We start from the raw sequence: 17,725 nt of genomic DNA on the forward strand, positions 1-17,725 counted from the left end.
GTTTGCGGTACCAGGATGAGCAGGAGCCAGTACCTACCGCATTTACACAAAGCTTCAAGCGTTCTGAGGGACTTAAAAACTCCACTGATCAGTGGCAGTTACAGTGAAATTTTAAAACAAAGTGCAGGTGCAGCACACGAAGCAGGTACACAAACTGTGGCTCATTGGTTTACAGTTCTGTTGCCATCGGATAACTCACATGTCCTAAATACTTCTCCCTGAGAGAAGCTAAAATGCAAAACCAGAGAGTCAGAACAGCTCAAAAGACCGGAAGCATGTCTGTCAAATTCACCGGGAGGATAGAGAAGCAGCAGTGAGTTGGAAGAAATCTACTTTGTCAGCCCATGTGTCTCTGTTTGGGTTACTGGGAAGTGTGGTTAACATAGGAACTGCCTGTTACACTGAACGAAATTTCCAATAAAAGAAAGCCAAATGGGAAACATATGGGAGTGTTAAAGAGGTGGGCCAAGTGGAGCAGAGCAAAGCAAAGCAAAGTGACCTGGAATGTTTTAGACCCCATATGGGCAGCCTTAATAAGATGCTTAAAATGACATTCTAGGGCCTGCAAAGCCAAGCTAGCCCTTAAGTCTGTTTACTCCTGGCCCCATGGACCCATTATTGCTCAGCTTCTAGTACAGCTCCTACAGAAACCCAACAATCACTCTTTAATTAAAGTGCATTACAAATGTAAGGCACAGTCTGAACAAAGAAAACCACTGCTCTCTCAGTAAAATGATCAGCTTCTGTTGTATCTGATTGTCCTCCTAGGCTGAGAGTTCATTAAAGGAAATAAACTGACCTTCTAACAAAAAAAGAGAGGAGAAAAAAACAGAGAGAGAGAGAGAGAGAGAGAGAGAGAGAGAGAGAGAGAGAGAGAGAGAGAGAGAGAGAGAAACTTTGCCCACAAGGCGTTAGTGGCTGAAAGCCTGGCTGCTGTACTCAGTACTGAAATAGAGAGCCGAGACACAGGGTGTCTCCTAATCAAGTTCCTTCACCAAGCTTAGTCTCAAGTTCAAATGCAAAAGGCTCCCTGCTGGGAAAGACACCAAGTAGTTCACTAAGTATTCTGATTGTTGGAAATATATTAGGGTTGCATTTTCTAGTCACCCGGCTTGTGAGTGAGTTGGCTGGGGCCCTGTGATCAGGAAGCCAAAGAGGAGTAAGCAGATCAAGGGCAGTTTATTGAAAGCTCAAGACCACACAGAGCCTCTTTTCCTCTTGCTAGGGGAACGGGTCCCGCTGCTGGAATAGTAGCTTCTCTCTCAACCTAAGAGATGAAGTTGTGCAAAGTCATTGTCCCCATCCATCCCTGACCCATCTGATGCACATGTAGCTGAGTTAGGAATCAGCAGGAAGAGTGGAGGCAGAAGCTGAAAGTTTAACAAACAAACAAACAAAAAATCACTAGGATGTGGTAATTACTACAGATGATACCTACAGACTACTTCATATGGTAGTCATAGAAACTAAAGGGAACAATCATCTCAAGCGGCTCCAGAGTGTCAAGAGGTGTCAGGAAAGAAGAACTTTGCCCTGAGAGTCACAATACAGTTATTATATATCTCTATATAGCTTCACATCTTGTGGAGAAGGACCACAAAGATCAATTAATATCATTTTTTCCTCCATTCTTTCCAGATTCCAATAAACATAGGAAGGTGGTTTCTGGCTATCAATGGAAATTTAATGAAAAAGAAAAAAATTGCTCTGTACATCTGATGCAGGATAGAAAGGCAGGGAAAACTAGGGGATAAGAGCAGAAAAAAGGAGCTCACATCCTGGCATTTGTTTAAGCTTCCTGAGTGCTGTCCAGATCTTAATTTTATGGCTCACAGACACTGCTATTCTCAAGTTTAGTATGAAGCAGAAATACATATCAGAGTTAGCTCATCAACTATCATTAAGATTATTCAGAAGAATAGCACATTCTGAATAATATAAGAAGGACAAGACATCTGAACCAAACTCATCTAAATAGTTCACCTCTTTACTAGACTCATGCTAACCTAAGCATACCTATTTAGAAATGTGCTAAGATTTGTTTAACCCACGTTTGTGTTGTGCGCTAACATGTAAGCATAATCCTCATCAATTTGCTTTATGCAAATGAGAGTGACCAAATAATTACAATTAGGAGAACACTTAGCTAGCTGAGCATCCTGCTAACTCAAGAAACCTCGTAGCCCTTCGAGCAAACACCCTCCCATGTTGTTCTGAATTGTCCAGATTTTATTTTTTAATTGTTTAGATTTTAAGAGTGAAATTCTCACATCTCAGACACGCTGTCAAACCAGGGCTGCTGCTGGTCTTAGTAATGCAAAGACATCCTCAGAGTGTCAAGATAAGAAAGAAACATCTTCCTGGAGTGTAAAGATATAAGGGAGGGACATTACATCATCTGAGAGAGTCTTCCATTAAGACCAAGATAAGAAATAATGTATGATCTAAACTCTGGGTGAACTTTTAGGGTAAGACTAAAGCTGTCAAAATAATGTTGAGTTTTTGTCTTTTGTTTTTATAGGAGTAGGGCAGACGATATGACTGATAAGCAATACGGGAGAACAAAACCACCAGTGTAGACTACACCATGCACTCCTCTTACCTGCTGCATGAGCCGAGACCAGGATTAGGCCATCCATTGGAAAGGAGAGAATATGTTTGGTACCTGGAAATTTGTACTGAGAAAATACTTATTATATAATGTTAGTGGTCTGATCTCTGAGCCATACATACAATATTCCTGTTATGATCATGGAAATCCCCAAAGAACACTATACATGTGAACATACAGGCATGTACACGTGTGTGTATTCATATGCACCAGACACACATAGAGACATTTTGGTTTTCATTTTTGAAAGCTTGAAAAACACAGCTATCATAAGAAGAAACTGCGAGTTTCTGTCAGAAGAGAAGAGGAAGATTGATAGGGATGAGGCCGAGCAAAGGGTGCATCTTATGGGGTGGGCTGTTACAGGGGGTAAAAGTAATGTTGCGGTTTTGTCTTTTGTTTTTATAGGAGTATGGCAAATGATATGATTGATAAGCAATACCAGAGAACAAAAGCCAACATTGCAGACTGCTCAGCTAGGTGTGAGCACTACAGAGCACCTTGGGTGAGGTAAGCCTGGTGGGAAGCTTCCATGTGGAATAGTCAAGAACAATCCACACAGAAAGTGAGTTCTGGGACCAGTGACTCACACACCAGCCTTCCTGTCTGGTCCTATCACAGGGAAGAAATCTGCCCAAGGAAATCCTCTTGGGAGATTCCGGATAAACACACAGGTAGTGATAGAGGACCACTGGGTAGGATGGGCTCCCTTGACATCAACAGATTTAAGTCTAGCCAGAAATAAGGAGAGCACTGATCAAACACAGTGAGCTTGTTAACAAATGACCCCAAGTGTGGAACATGCCTAAAACAGCAGGACCCAACACACTAGGCCGTGTGTGCATACACACCTCCATGTTAGAAGACTCTCTGTACTTGAGAAAGCATTAGAAAAGACCTGTGTGGCTACTCAGAGATCACCCACCAGCATTTCCTATTGATACACAGCTTGTGATTTAGAGAGAAGTCTCCAGATTTTCTCAACTGCCCAATACAATCCGGCGTAGTCAACAGCTTGAGGAACTGTGAACCCTCCTGCACTGCGCTGACTGGATCTACTGTGTGTATTTGATGCCCTGAGCAGTGAGTCCCTGGCAGGGCCAAGATCACAGCTCATTCTTCAATGTATATTCTATGCTGATAAAATGCTAACATGAGTTTCATTCCTGAAACACTTCAACACACAAAGTCTACACACCACACCTTTTATCCGCTCCTGGGAAGGTTCTGGTACAATGAAGACTTATCCTCTCTATTCTGCTGCTACTGTCCTCCCTGCCAGCCTAATGTTAGAGAACAAGGGATGAATTTCTGGACCACTAAATAAACCTCAAAATATCTATAATAAAGAAAAGAAATAGGATGAGTAAGAATGGCAGACCTGTCTCTATTTACACAAGACCACATTTTATTTAATTGTTTAAAGGGCTTCTCTCTGCTAGACATCAATTTTGTTGCTGACACTAAAAACGAAAATCCCTTCAGAGCAAATGGGTTTTTACATCAGGATTCATTAAAAGTGCCCCTGGCAAAAAATGCATGGGTTCTGAAAAAATTCTAGCCTAGTATTTAAAATACATTACAGAAAGAAGAAAAGGAAGGAAAGAAGGGACAGAGGGAGGGAGGGAGAGAGGGAGGGAGGGAGGGAGGGAGGGAGGGAGGGAGGGAGGACGGACATCCGGGAAAACCTAAGTCCACGAAGCTCCTTCCTTTTACACAAGGACTTAACTATACCAGTCTTCTATCTCTGAACATCCAAGACAGGATGTCTGGACGAATGAATATTGATATGCAAACATCTCTCTGCTCTAAGAAACTCAAGGAATCTTCAGCATTCTTATAACCCCATTACTGAAAAAAATTGCCCATCAAGATAAGGAAGAGTGGTTTTAAAAATCAGAGTTTGAAGAATTCCCCTGCCCCCGCCCTTACACACACACACACACACACACACACACCTTCAAATGAGTAACTTTCCAACATAACCACAGACAGGTTAGACATTGTTCTTACACCGCTGGAGGGGACGCTGTTTGGGAAAGCTTGCCTATCATGTCCTTTCCAGGGGTGCTTAGCCAAAGAGTTCTGCAACCAAAACAAAGCAGGCCTCACGGACCTATCACCTGGTTCCTCTGTTCAAATCATGACCCATACACCTACCTGCCGGGGTGCCATGACAGATGGCTACACCGATGAAAGAAAGGAAATACCTCTTTCAAGCTCACAACCAGAGAGAGAAGTGTGGCACGTCAGAGATGCAGTCAGCATCCTCAAATCAGGTGACCCCAGAGGAGTAGCAAGCAAGTATAACACTTACTAGGTATTACATTAAAGGAAATGGCACTAGGCGTCGCAGTAGAGGGCATGCCAGGCTAGGAGGATAAAAGTGATTCTTTACACTCTGGGTTGATGTTCATGGCCTCTGAAATGGTGAGCTAAACACAGCTTGTGGCAGGCTGTGACAAGCCTTCCCAGTCCTCGTTTCCTCTAGGTTCTGCTGCCAGAGCCCAGTGTCACAGAGAGAAAGTGTGCCCAGCAGGAAGAGTATTGAGTCCTAACCTTCCTTGCAAGAGGTAAGCAGAGAAACAGCAGGGATGTTGCTGGACCAGAGTTCCAGAAGAGTGCTTTAAAAACAACAGTGGCTGTCACTGGCCCTTGCCGCTCTTCCTTCCTCCTGCGCTGCACTCTGCACAGGTCTCACCTGGATGAGAACAAGAGGACTGCTCCTGGGTGGCAGGACACAAAACAAAAAAAGAATTTTGTGCCTTAAACGTCCCAGGCCATCTTTCCCCAGGCCTTTCAGTTCTTAGGACAAAAATAAATCCCGCTTAGTCTATTCTTCGGCTTCTCTGTAGTCTCCTCCCAGCACAATTCCCAATGGGGACCGAACCCTGTGATATCCAGGAGAGGCCGGCGTGCTGAAGCAAGAAATGACAGGAACATGCTCCAGGAGCCACCTTTGACTCTGGAACCTCAGATGGGGTTGTGATCCCTGGTTCTGCCAGAGACTGGAAGTGGGCTAGCCAGACAGGCTTCTGAACGCTGGAGGGCCTCAGCTTCCCCAGAGAGAGAGTGAGGACCAAACTCCAAGGAAAAGGACAGGATGTCAGTGCACCCTTGGAGCACTTGGCATCCTAGCCAGCATACGGGACACATTCTGCCACAGATGCCATCATAAAAGGAGCCTGTGTAGGTCTAGAAGATGGAAAAACCTGGGTAATGTCTGCTTTGGGACCTGTAGAAAGGGATCACTGCACTAAATAACAGTGAGGAAAGGTAATTAAACAAATGAAGTCAGAAGGGGCAGATGGCACAAGGAAATTTAGAAGAACTAAACTTGGATATCCCTGGTTCCTGCGGGTACACTGGCATGGCTAAGGAGAAGAAGGGCATCTGGGCACGTGCAGAATCAAAGCCCTTTCATTTGCCCGTGCTTATCTCACAGGTCACTTCCTCACTTGCTCAGGTATCAGAGTCCCTGGGAGCTCCTCACATGCTCTGTCCTGAAACCTTGTACTAAGCACACACAGAGACGTATACACACCCACACATGTGCATGCGCGCGCACACACACACACACAGAGAGAGAGAGAGAGAGAGAGAGAGAGAGAGAGAGAGAGAGAGAACTTGGTCTTGCTGTCTTGAGTACTTCTCAGCAGAACCAGGGATAAAGACAATTAATTTCTGAAAGAAGATTCAAGATGGTGGCTACCGGCACCCTGGAGACAGCATAGCTGCTCGGAGGAGACTGAGAGATGCATAAAGTCTCTTAGGTGTGATGCGGCAGTGGAGGGTGAATTGGCCAGGCCTGCGGTATCTTCGGATCAACATTAAAAAGGCAGGTCTTATAGGAAGATGCTTTGAAAAAGTGGTCTCATGAAACTGGAAGGAAAGGTGGCAGAGCGGAGTGGCACACGCAGTGGTGGATGGACACGGCTGAAAAACAGTATGGGAGGGTTTGATGCAAGGACAAAGACCATGTTCTTACAGAATAGGGCCAGCCCTAAGCCCAAGGGATGGCCCCACATGGAGCTATTGCTGCTGCAGACTGTACTGCTCAGCCTGCTAGGAGAAAAAGAGCATGAACCACTGAGCTGCCCACAGGCTGCAAGAACAATGGTTGTACCCAATAAACCATGGGACAGCTGGCACCAAGGGCAGGGAGGTGTCCGGTGACCTGGAGCTCTCTAGGATCCTGCCCCTAGATGCCCTGCCCAGCTGCAAGAGCAACAATGAGATATTCAAGAAGTCTCAGCAATAACCTAGTATTTACGGGGAGCTTCAGAAACTAGAGACCTTGAGCCAGACCAATAACTCATTGCAATAATTATTTGAATATAAAGCTGTTTAGGCAAGAAAATGTACTGTGTGGCATGCTGCAGTTTGCTATGCTACTTTGATGAACAAACGTGCAATGGAAAGGTGGGGAAGACAGAGGCATGGAGCAGCACACACAGTGGAGAGAGGCAGAACTAGAGACGTGATGGCAACAGTGTGGGGGCATGGCTGCAGACCGGGGAGCATGTCATTGCCGAGTAGGGCCCCCGCAGGGTGGGTACAACAGCCTGGAGCCGGCACAGGCTCTGCCCCTTAAAACACTGTTCAGCTGCATGATCACCTGACTCTCAACAACAACAGGATGTCTGAGAAGGAGAACAGTTCATTTTCTGGATTGGAGCTCCCTGAAAGACCTCCATGGTCCTTCCTGCCACCCGAGGCCATGTTAATGTCCATGGTCCATATGTTACCGCCAAAGACCATATGGATGTTTGTGGTCTGTGTTGCCTCTAGGGGCCATGTGAAAGTCTGTGCCCCTTGCTGTCAACAGAAACCACACGGAAGTCCATGATCCATGCTGCTACTGGTTGTTATGGACAAGGAAGCTTCTTTTGCAGTGATATTGACTATGCAGATCCACAGTTGAGAATGAGAGACATTGAAGGCTTCTGTGACAATGCCCCTGTCCCCCCAAAAAACAGTCTAAACAGGAAGCCATTGAAAAGAAGCCTTAAAAATTGTGATATGGATGGTGAAGCGGAGCTCTTCACAGTAGATGGTTTCTGGTGTGGGGAGGAAGGCATAGCTTTCTTTAAGGCACTGACCACTGGGAGTTTGACCATGCTCTAGGGAATATGTGAGCAACACAGACTGGACTTGGTGCATTTTTTTTTCCTTTTCCTTCTGTTTTAGAGCAGGCACAAGGTTGGGTAGACCTGGGAAGACTAGGAAGCGATCAGGGTGCAGTCTCCCTCCCATACTTCCTTGCAAAAAGACTGAGAGCACCTTCACATCAGAGAACAGATGCTGTAATGTTACAGAAAGCAAAATGAGGAAGACAGCAGGCTGGACTTCACTCCACACTACTCAGACTTTGGGCGAGCATGCTCAGTGCTACATCTCATTGTCAACAGTACTTGTTCAAGACATCCACATGGCCTCTCAGGGCAAACAAGTTGGGAGCTAAAGGTTGGTGCTTGCTCTACAAAGCTGTAACATCCACCTCACTTGAGCCAGCAGCACCAAGAAGCTGTCTGGCTCTGCAGGAGAGTTTCCATGCATACGCAAGTTTATGAGATGCGTAACAGAGGGGCCCACCAACACATACAGATCTGCAACTGCCCCGTAGACTCAACAGGAATGTATAAACCCAAACGGCGGTAACCGGGCTGCAGGTGCCACAAGCTACATCTGGCAAAAAAGCAAAAAGCAACGCTTGTTCCTAAGTGCCTTAGCCTTGATTTATAAGGTCATGGTCAAGCCATGGTCAGCAGCATTCAGAACAGGAAACAGTCTTCAGGACAACTGGCAAACAAGTTCCTAGAAGAAACTGGATAGGTGATCACAAAATCCAAGCCCACTTTAGAGGTGGAGAGGCCATTGAAACACCCAATATCACATGCATACAATTTCTTAGAACTTAATTTTAAGAACTTAAACATTCATGCTATTTTGTTAATTATCACCCTATAATTGTTTGCAAATCAGAATATTCTCACAGTTGTTCTCCAATTCACACCTACTAATCCACACATGACTCTAACCAGAGCAGATACAACAACCTTCAAGTCACATGCAAAAACTAGAGTCCAGGTCACCGAGTTTAGAGTCAAAGGACTCTGATATCCTCAGCAGAGACGGTGGTCATATTAAAGGGTAAAAGGATTTCGTCAAGAAAACTATGGCACTTTGGAGGTGAGCGTGGTTTTCTTTTTACTTTTTCTTTTCTTTTTAAAGCTTTCAAATCTAATATTTCCATTGAAGAAGATCTTAAAAAGGAATAAACCTGAGATGTTGCCTTTAGTGAAATTCTGAAAACTGTAATCCACGAAGGAAACTGGTTAAGGAATGTTGCCGTCAGCCACCCACAAGCCTTTGCCTGTATTTCTTCCTTTTACAGTGGCACATTAAACGACACACTACATGTAGCTGGCAAGATGAATGAGCAGTTCAGGACAGTTAGTGGACGACCATGAGGACTACGATCTGTATGCTGCACTCAGGTAGCAAGCCAAGCATTCCATACACCTGTAATTCCAGCTTCAAGGGATCTGACGCCCTTCCACATTACCCAGGTGAAGCTCATTCCTCCATGTTCATGAACGTGCACGTGCACACACACACCTGTTGGCATTTAAATGAGAAAGGGTGGCAACGAAACAGGAAAAAAACAAGTAAGTCTAACTATACAACATTCAAGTAATTAAAGAGCGGTTCATGAAAACTGAGTATTTTGAACAGTATTAATTCTGAAATGGTGTTTACAAGTATAGAACTTTAATAATCACCTAAGCATGAGCGTGATCATTTCCACTAAACAAAAATCCATGACCCTGTGAAGTTTCCAGATGACTTCCGAAGGAACTCAGTGCTCAAATGTTTTACAGAGCTACGCCGTGTGGTTAGACGGAGTGGTGCCCCGGTCTGGAATTCCAGACACAAGCTAGTTGTTATGGAGACAACATATCAATGGGTCCCAGCTGTATTCGACTAATTTTTAATCTTGTAGATTTTGCTGCTCTGCCTGGCTGGGTAATGCCATTAATAAATTAGAAAAGATGGGAATCAGACTTTTCAAAGTCCTAATAAGGATAACTAAACCACTGCATCTTCCCTGCCGGAATTGCAAATTCTTTTACTTCCAATCCCATTCCACTCAGCATCTCTTCATCAGATCTAATTGTGAGCATCTCTGCCTTGTGAGAAGAGGAAAGAGAGGGGAATCCCACTGTAAGTGGAGTCCTTCACTTAGCAAAACACTTTGGGTCTGATGTGGTCACCTCTGCAAGAAGCTCTCATCAGCGAGGGGCATGGGGCCTTCGCCATTCACCGTTATTTCAGAAAAAAAAAATTATTTTATTTTATTTTTTTGCAAATATACAGCATCCAGCCACATACAAGCAGGAAGACATCAAAGCCAACTTCGCCATTGGTGTGTGCGTTATTTTAGAGCTAATTCATCTTCAGCTCTGAATGAGCTAGCACGATTTGTCTATATCCAACACAAATAAACCCAGAGTCCTTAAAGTGACAGAGCAAGGCATTTTATTTTAACCAAGCAGCTGGCACGGTGGGAACCCGGCACGGTGGGAACCCAACACGATGGGCACTTGCCTGAGTCACAGCCTTGGTGGGGAGTAGGGTGGAGGTGGGGGATGGGTGGAGGAAAATCTTACAGAGGGAAGAGAAGAGTGAAGAGAAGGGATAGATCACGTATTAAACGCTCCATACTACACCAAGATCTCTGAACATAAGGTTTTATTTAATTCTTTGATCAAAATTACCGACAAACGTATGTACAGACAGAGCCAGGTTTACAGATATGATGGAGATTGTGTCAAAAGTCACAGAGCTGGCAGAGTGGATGGCAAAGAGGCTCCCCATGTTGACACAGAAGAGGGAGGAGTCCTCAGGTACTCCAGGGAGTTCCGTGCACACTTTTAACAAGAGCTGTGGGGATTTGCCATGGTGATGGCATCCAAACACGGCTGCCACGGAGCAGGTCCCCTAAGACTGCTCCGGAAGCCTGCCTTCCCAGAGTCTTTAGGAGAAGAAAACCGGATGGGGACGGTAGGGTTAAGGGACTGGGTCATCTATCTCTTCTTCCACCTCTTCCAGCTCCTTTGAGGAGGGAGTCATCCTGCACAGATTTAAATGTGTTTGACATGACAAAAATGTTTATCCTTTCAGCCATTTCAAAGTAACTAACAATAATTATGACTCACCGCCTCATTTTCCTGTTAAGAAGCATACAGCTTTTAAATAAGGTAGCAGAGCTGGCTTTCTGAGGCACGGTTTCTCTATGTAACATCCCTGGCTGTCCTGAAATGAAATAACTAACTTTGTTTCTCTCTCTAATTTATTTCTTTTTATTATTTTAAGTGCACAGTTGTCTTTGTGAGGGTGTCAGATGATATAACTGGAGTTACAGATAAGTGTGAGCTTCCATGTGGGTGCTGGGAATGGAAACTGGGTCCTCTGGAAGAGCAGCCAGTGCTCTTAACCACTGAGCCATTTCTCAAGACCCCCTGTGAGTCTATGTATAGACCATGCTGGTCTCAAAGTCACAGAGATTCAGCTGCCTCTGCCTCCCAAGTGCTGGGATTAAAGGCGTGCGCCACCATTTCCTAATTGAACTGTCCTTTAAGAAAGGGTTTATCATCATCTATCAAAACAAAATAAAACATGAAAATTCAGCAATGATCGACACCTAGTAACAAATATTTAAATCACCACACACTTAAAGAAATACTAACAACTATTTAAAAAAAAAACAGTTGATATACACAAGGGTCTTTCTCATCTCCAACCTCCCTCCATATCTGTATTCAGACACAGCCACAGTCCATTCCCTGAGGACCACTCCCTGTTCTACAAACTCACAGAGTGAGTCTCTTTCAACATTATCTCATAGTCATTGGAATTATTCATTGATTATTGCCTGTCTCTTCTACTACTATTACATGAATGGTAGCAGAAAGGCTTCCTTTTCTCTTAACTTTTAAATAGGTTAGCAGATGAATGGAAATTCAACACGATAAGAAATGTGATAAAATGATAGATAGATAGATAGATAGATAGATAGATAGATAGATAGATAGATAGATGATAGATAGATAGATGGATGATAGATACGTGCGCACGCGCGCGCGCGCACACACACACACACTTATCAATGGAAGGATAACTACAGCATGTGCCAAGTAGCCTCATCAGCGACGCTCAGCGGGCACATCAGAAGCAGACAAACTTACCATTTTCCAATGTGTCAGGTTCCCTTTACAGAAATGCCCTTGTGCCCTCCTCGACTGTTTGCCTCCAGGCCTTAGAGGAAAACACCAGGCAGCTTTTCACAGCTACTGACTGGAAACATTAGGCTGGCATGAAAATCCCTCTCAGTGACCCAGCGCTGTCCAAATCCAAGTTAGAGTCCCAGTGAGTGTTTTACAGGGACTACAAGCAGTTAAGTTACAGAGCAGACTGCTAAGAGGTCACCATCACTGTAATGAAAGATTCTCGGCAGAATTCTTCATGAAAACTGCCCAAGAAATCATGTGTGCCCAAATAGAGCATCTTGAAAAGTTAGTGCTTCTTTATCTTTATTTATTTTTATTTTGAGGCCACATCTCATATATCCTAAACTGACCTGGAACTCCTGGGAGAATCAACGACCTTGAACTTCTGCTCCTTCTGCCTCTAATTCACCAGTGTTAGCACATAGGCTTGCTGCACCAGGGCTGGTGGCTTGAACCCAAGGACTCATGCCTGCTAGTCAAGTGTTCTACTACCAAGTCACACTCTCAACCTCACTAACTTTTAAAACCACAAATACCAACCACTTACATGGGAGTATGTATACGGAATATTACTGAGTGGGAAGAAAGACTTTTTAAACACAATGTATTGATTTCATTTTTGTAATGTAAACATATGCTCTCTATGTAAAGACATAAAAGTATGCACATGCATGAAATATATAGTAGAGGATATAAATGTATATATAAACAGATAAATATATAAGACTATATACAGAAGCAGGTAAGGAACTACTCTACAGAGACAATGAGAGGAGGGCTGGGCAGAACTGCTGGTAAGTGCCACAGTTTCCTGGGGGGTGGGGGATGAGGTGTATATTCAAAAGAAAATAAAAGTGATTAACAGAGAATGCAAACTCTCTGAGGAAGTGGAAGAGAGCCCAGGTCTGGAGCTCACCCCCAGGCCTTAAACACCTTCAACCCCCATTTCACTCCTGACACACAGAGATCAGGAATGGCTGATGCACCCGGGCGTGTGGGCTTCTGAACAAAGGCTCTGCAGAGATGCCTGTATGACTGGCACTCTGGGTATCTCCTGCTGAACCCCCTCACCCTTCACCTGGGGATCTACATTGTCTTCTGGAGTCAGCTGTTTCCACAGGCTGAGTGAAATCCTGCTGATGGACTAGACGAACAAAACTCAGGGCCAAGTGCAGACAGGCTAGGTACTCAGGACAAAGGGCAGGGGGTGCCTGTTGACTGGAGCTTAGGAGCCTGCCTGCTGCATTAGCCTGCCACCACTGCTCGGGCAGAAGCAAGCAGTTGACTACCATGCTTTGTGCTGCTTTTTAAAAAAACTTTGTTGTTTAAAAAAAAAAAATCATCACACCCTAAAATTAATCAAACCCAAAGACTATACTCAATGAACTTCTATACAGTTAGAGTAGCCATTTGGAATGGATGTTGAGGAGCTTCACGCGGGATTTTATATATTCACTATCAATCTATTTCATGCACTAATTCACCACCCAAAGCATAAAAACTCATGACTGAGTTGGAACCAGAAAGACAAGTAGCTGTCCATCCCCGTCTATAACTCCTGCCCTCACCAGCACTCAGTTCTTCCTTGTTTGCTAAGATGCAGCCTTTCTTGGTCTATGCTCTCTGTGTTACACTGTGCCCATGTGTACATTTGGTGCAGGTACGCATATATTGTTAGCTAGAATTCTTTTACAAGATATCGTTTTAGAGCAAAGCTTCCCCGAGAAGAATGCCTTCAGGTGCCAAAATTGTCCCTGGGGAATTCCTAGGCCACTCCCTCATTGGTCCCATCTGTGAATTTGTAGACAATTATGTGGTGGTATATATCCAATCCCTAAGCAAGGTGGGATCCCGAATCTGAGCCAGTTTAGGGTACACAGCAAGACCCTGTCTTAAGTATGTGAGCTGTTGTGACTTGAATAAGGAAGTAGCATGTTCAAAGCTAATTTTTCAATTAATGTTACCAAGAGAAATATGTTCCTGCTCAACAGACTCAATCCAAACGCAAAGTTAAGAAATACTGCAAAAATAAATAATAAATGGTTGTTATGAAATCAAAATGAGTTAGGTACCCAAAGTACTTAGGAAGACACGAGACCTAGGAAAAGCTCTCAGCTTTACCATCATCCAGCTGCCACCCTCTCCCGTCAGCTCCCAGACCACAAACCCTGAGCTGACCCGATCCTAGCGCACCAGGCGCTAGCACAGTGACTGACAGTGGGCAACCCTCTCCTTCCCGCAACAACCCCAAGAGCTCACCTCCACAAGACGCATGTGCATCTCTAGTCGGGTCCACCTGAGCTCTAAGAATCTGCAGGATTCCTTCTGGCCCAGCCCCAAAGACCCCACCATACATTTTGTGCTGTGTTGAAGGCTTAGGTGTGTTAGGTCAGAGAGTACGGGAACAGATGGTAGTCCCCGAGTGCTCCTTGTCACCACTGATCTGTCAGGGAACCGCAGCCCGTCTTGCCTGCGCTGTCATTTGCTTACAAGTCAGCCTGCAGAGCAAACTCCCCGGGAGGTTTTCTGCTCCATATGCTGTTCTGCAAAGTTGGCCCTGGGATGGGCAGAGGAAGGTAGGAGCCTGTGCTCTCCAATCGCAGGTCTCAGCTCACAACCCAGGGCTTAGTGCAGCATTCTTGCCAGTGGGTCTCCCCAACCTCAGACTGCTGGTGAATCAGCATCATGCTGGACATGTGAATATCAGGCCCAGGAGACGAAATCCACCCAGAACGCAGAGGACAACCCTCGGGGTAAATGTGAACATTCTGCTTTCACACAAGAGGAAATCACATTTAGAGGAGAAGCGACGTGTCAAATGCAGAGCCCAGACTGAAAAGGCTGACTCTGAGGATGAAGCCTAAAACCCCTTATCTGGAGCCTCCCAGATGCTGACCATCCTGGAGGAAGGGCTCAGGATCTTCCTGCTTCAAGTGGAGCCTCAGAACATGGTCGGGGAAAACTTCCTGACACCCGGCTTCTCTGGCAGAGGGAAGACTGCACTGCTCACTGAGTGCGGGTCATTTCTCAAAGGCTGACTAATAACTCCAGGTCAGTAAACACAAAGGTAAGGAACCTCAAGAGCCTCTCTCCTACCAACAGCTGAAAAGACCGGGGAAAGGAGTTCTTCAAAGCTTCCGGCTAGCCCCGGGAAGGGTCATCTCTCTATCCCGTGGCACTTTTTCTTTCAAACTGAGATGTGCATTTTAAATATAGATGATTAACAAAGAAAGCCAACTGTATGAGGAAATGGAGGAGAATCCTGGGCTGGGACTGAAAAGTCAGCTGGCTCCTCAATGAAGTCCTCCCTGCTTATTCAACTCAATACTGCCACCTGCTATTCCCTGGCTATTTTCAGTCTGATTTATTCCAGTGTGTGCATGCATGTTTTGTGCTGGGGGGAGGGGGAGTTACCTGCCTTGGAGCACATGTGGAGATCAGAGACAACTTGGAGGAGTTGGTTCTCTCCTTTCACTACATGGGTTCTGGGAATTGAACTCAGATCATTAGACTCGGGCAGCAAGAACCTTTACCAGAGGGCTCGAGGCACAGGCGAGGCTGACCAGGGATGGGGACACTCAGCACCACACTATGTAAGGACTTCTGGCAAGTACCAGGAGAGAAACTCCAGACACTGCCCTAGGGGCATTACAAAACATCGCAGATAGACAGACTGTCCAGCTTCCTCTCCCGCTTGTCCTCATGCAGTCACTGTCCTTACATCACCACAGGGTAAACCCAGGGCAAATCCCAGGCTAGGTGAGGACAGCAGTTACCTAATTCTGCCCCGTAAGTATGGCCATTCCCTTTGCCCGTCTGTCGTCTGTCTACCTGCCACATCTTCTGCAATCAGTACATCGATGTAAACCTATTAGCACCTGCCACTACTAACCGTGTGACATGAGGACACATTACTGAACCCCTGATACTGTCAGCATTATAGTTTGGCTTTTAATCACCCCACCCCAAGATCTCACATCTTGAAGGATCACCCACCAGCAAAGTATGTTCAAGGGTGGGGCTTTTGGGAGTCAGTGGGGAAAAGAGGTCTGACCTCATTAATGGAGGATTCGTAACTTAACAAATTATTGCTCTGCAGTGTAAACTATGGGTGCAGGAAACAAGGCACGGCAGTGAACCCTTCAAAAGCCCATCTCCTCCCTACCTTCTTCCACCTCTGGTGTGGGACAATGATCTGTATTCTGTCCATTACATTTTTAAATAATGCTGACTGACCAGTAGCCAGGCAGGAAGTATAGGCGGGACAACCAGACAGAAAGTAGAGGTGGGTCAATGAGAACATGAGAATTCTGGGAAGGAGGAAGTCCTAGTTGGCACTCCTGACCCAGCCACAGAAGAAGGAAGATATGACTGCCACACCAAAAAAGGTACCAAGCCATGTGGCTAACATAGACAAGAATAATGGGTTAATATAAGTTATAAGAGTTAATAATAAGCCTGAGCTAATGGGCCAATCAGTTTATAACTAATGTAGACCTCTGTGTGATTTCTTTGAGACTTAATGACTGCAGGCAGGACAAAATCCCCAACAGAAAAGCTCAGTCAACACACCTCTCTCTTTGCTCCCTGCAACCAGATGTAAGGCAACTGGTACCACGCCCTCATCACCAAGAGTTCCTTCCTAATCAGAGAACCAAAGGCTACAGGGACAAGTGACCACACACCTCAATCTGTGCAGCCAGGAGCCAAAAGAAATCTTTTATTTATTTATTTATTTATTTTTTAGTGATCTATCTCAAGTGTCTTGCCACAGCAACAGCAAGACAACCAAAACTCCATTTCCTAACTGGACAACCGAAACTAACAGTAGCATAGCGTCTGAGGCTGCTGTGAAGATTAAGTCAGATAACTGTGTCAGCACAGTGGCTGCCACCCAGTAGACCCCATAGGTCCCCACTGCGTCGTCAGTCAGTGTTTCGCTCTGGGAAGCCTGGGCTCCGCACCAGCCTTGTTCACAGGTGGACACAATGGTCACTGGAGTAGCAACACATTCCTTACGTTGAAACTGCTGAGGAACAGAACAGGAGCTGGAGTCTGATCCACGCAGAAAACTCGGGCCCCAGACTACTCCTTACAGGGTCTCCAACTTCTCTCCACTTCTGCCCCTCTCTTCACTGAACGCACGGGGGCCAACTCCCTGCTGCATTCTGTCTCCATCAACTTCCTTTTGCATTTTCTGCCCTTGAACTACACATATTTGAGGCCATAAACCACATACTTGGAACAAAGAGCTCAGAGGCAGAGGCAGGCTGGACAAGAGCAAATAATCAGAACCAGGGATGGGAGGGAGCTGTCAGTAAGGTACTGGAGAGCAGGCATGAAGAACTGAGTCGGAATACCAGAACCCGGGAAAAGGCTGGTTCTGGGGACGCACTGGAGACGCAGGGGCGGGAGGACCCTGCACCCAGCTGCCTAGCCAGTCTAGTTGAATTAGTGAGAGCCAGGCCAAGACTCATAAAACAACATGGCTAGCTGCCGCAGAATGACACACAAGCTTGTTCTCAGGCCTCCACATGCATGTACACACATGTTCACCTGCACACACACACAAGCACATACATATACAGAAAGACGCAAATCAGAAGCCACTTGACAGCATCTCCTAAAGTCATACAGATATCTACTCTAAGACCTAGGTTTCCAAAACTTTTAAAAATACACAAAAGAAATTTGTTCTAAAAATATACTAGGACGGGAAATCTTTAATGAAAATATCTCCGAATTATAAGCTACCCAGATACTTAAGACCAGAAGTACATATAACATGATCACAAAATGGAATATTATATAACCAATAAAA

The 17,725-nt window shown here is 45.2% G+C and overlaps 1 protein-coding gene across 22 annotated transcripts in view; it reads right to left on the reverse strand.

The window, feature by feature from the left end:
- The window catches only part of Magi1 (membrane associated guanylate kinase, WW and PDZ domain containing 1), a 602,777-nt gene that overhangs the window by 423,183 nt on the left and 161,869 nt on the right, over positions 1 to 17,725 (reverse strand). Inside the window, exon 1 of one of the 22 annotated variants that reach the window (XM_050160307.1) lies at positions 16,027 to 16,031. The exons of the other annotated variants lie outside the window; for them this stretch is intronic. The gene's annotated coding sequence lies outside the window, so the exon portion shown is untranslated. Of the gene's footprint in view, positions 1 to 16,026; positions 16,032 to 17,725 lie in introns of those variants that run through there. 22 annotated transcript variants of the gene reach the window in all.

The sequence above is a fragment of the Alexandromys fortis genome, unplaced genomic scaffold (genome assembly GCF_014885135.2).
Source record: "Alexandromys fortis isolate MF-2015 unplaced genomic scaffold, M_Fortis_MF-2015_v1.1 scaffold_111, whole genome shotgun sequence".
NCBI classification, from domain to species: Eukaryota; Metazoa; Chordata; class Mammalia; order Rodentia; family Cricetidae; genus Alexandromys; species Alexandromys fortis.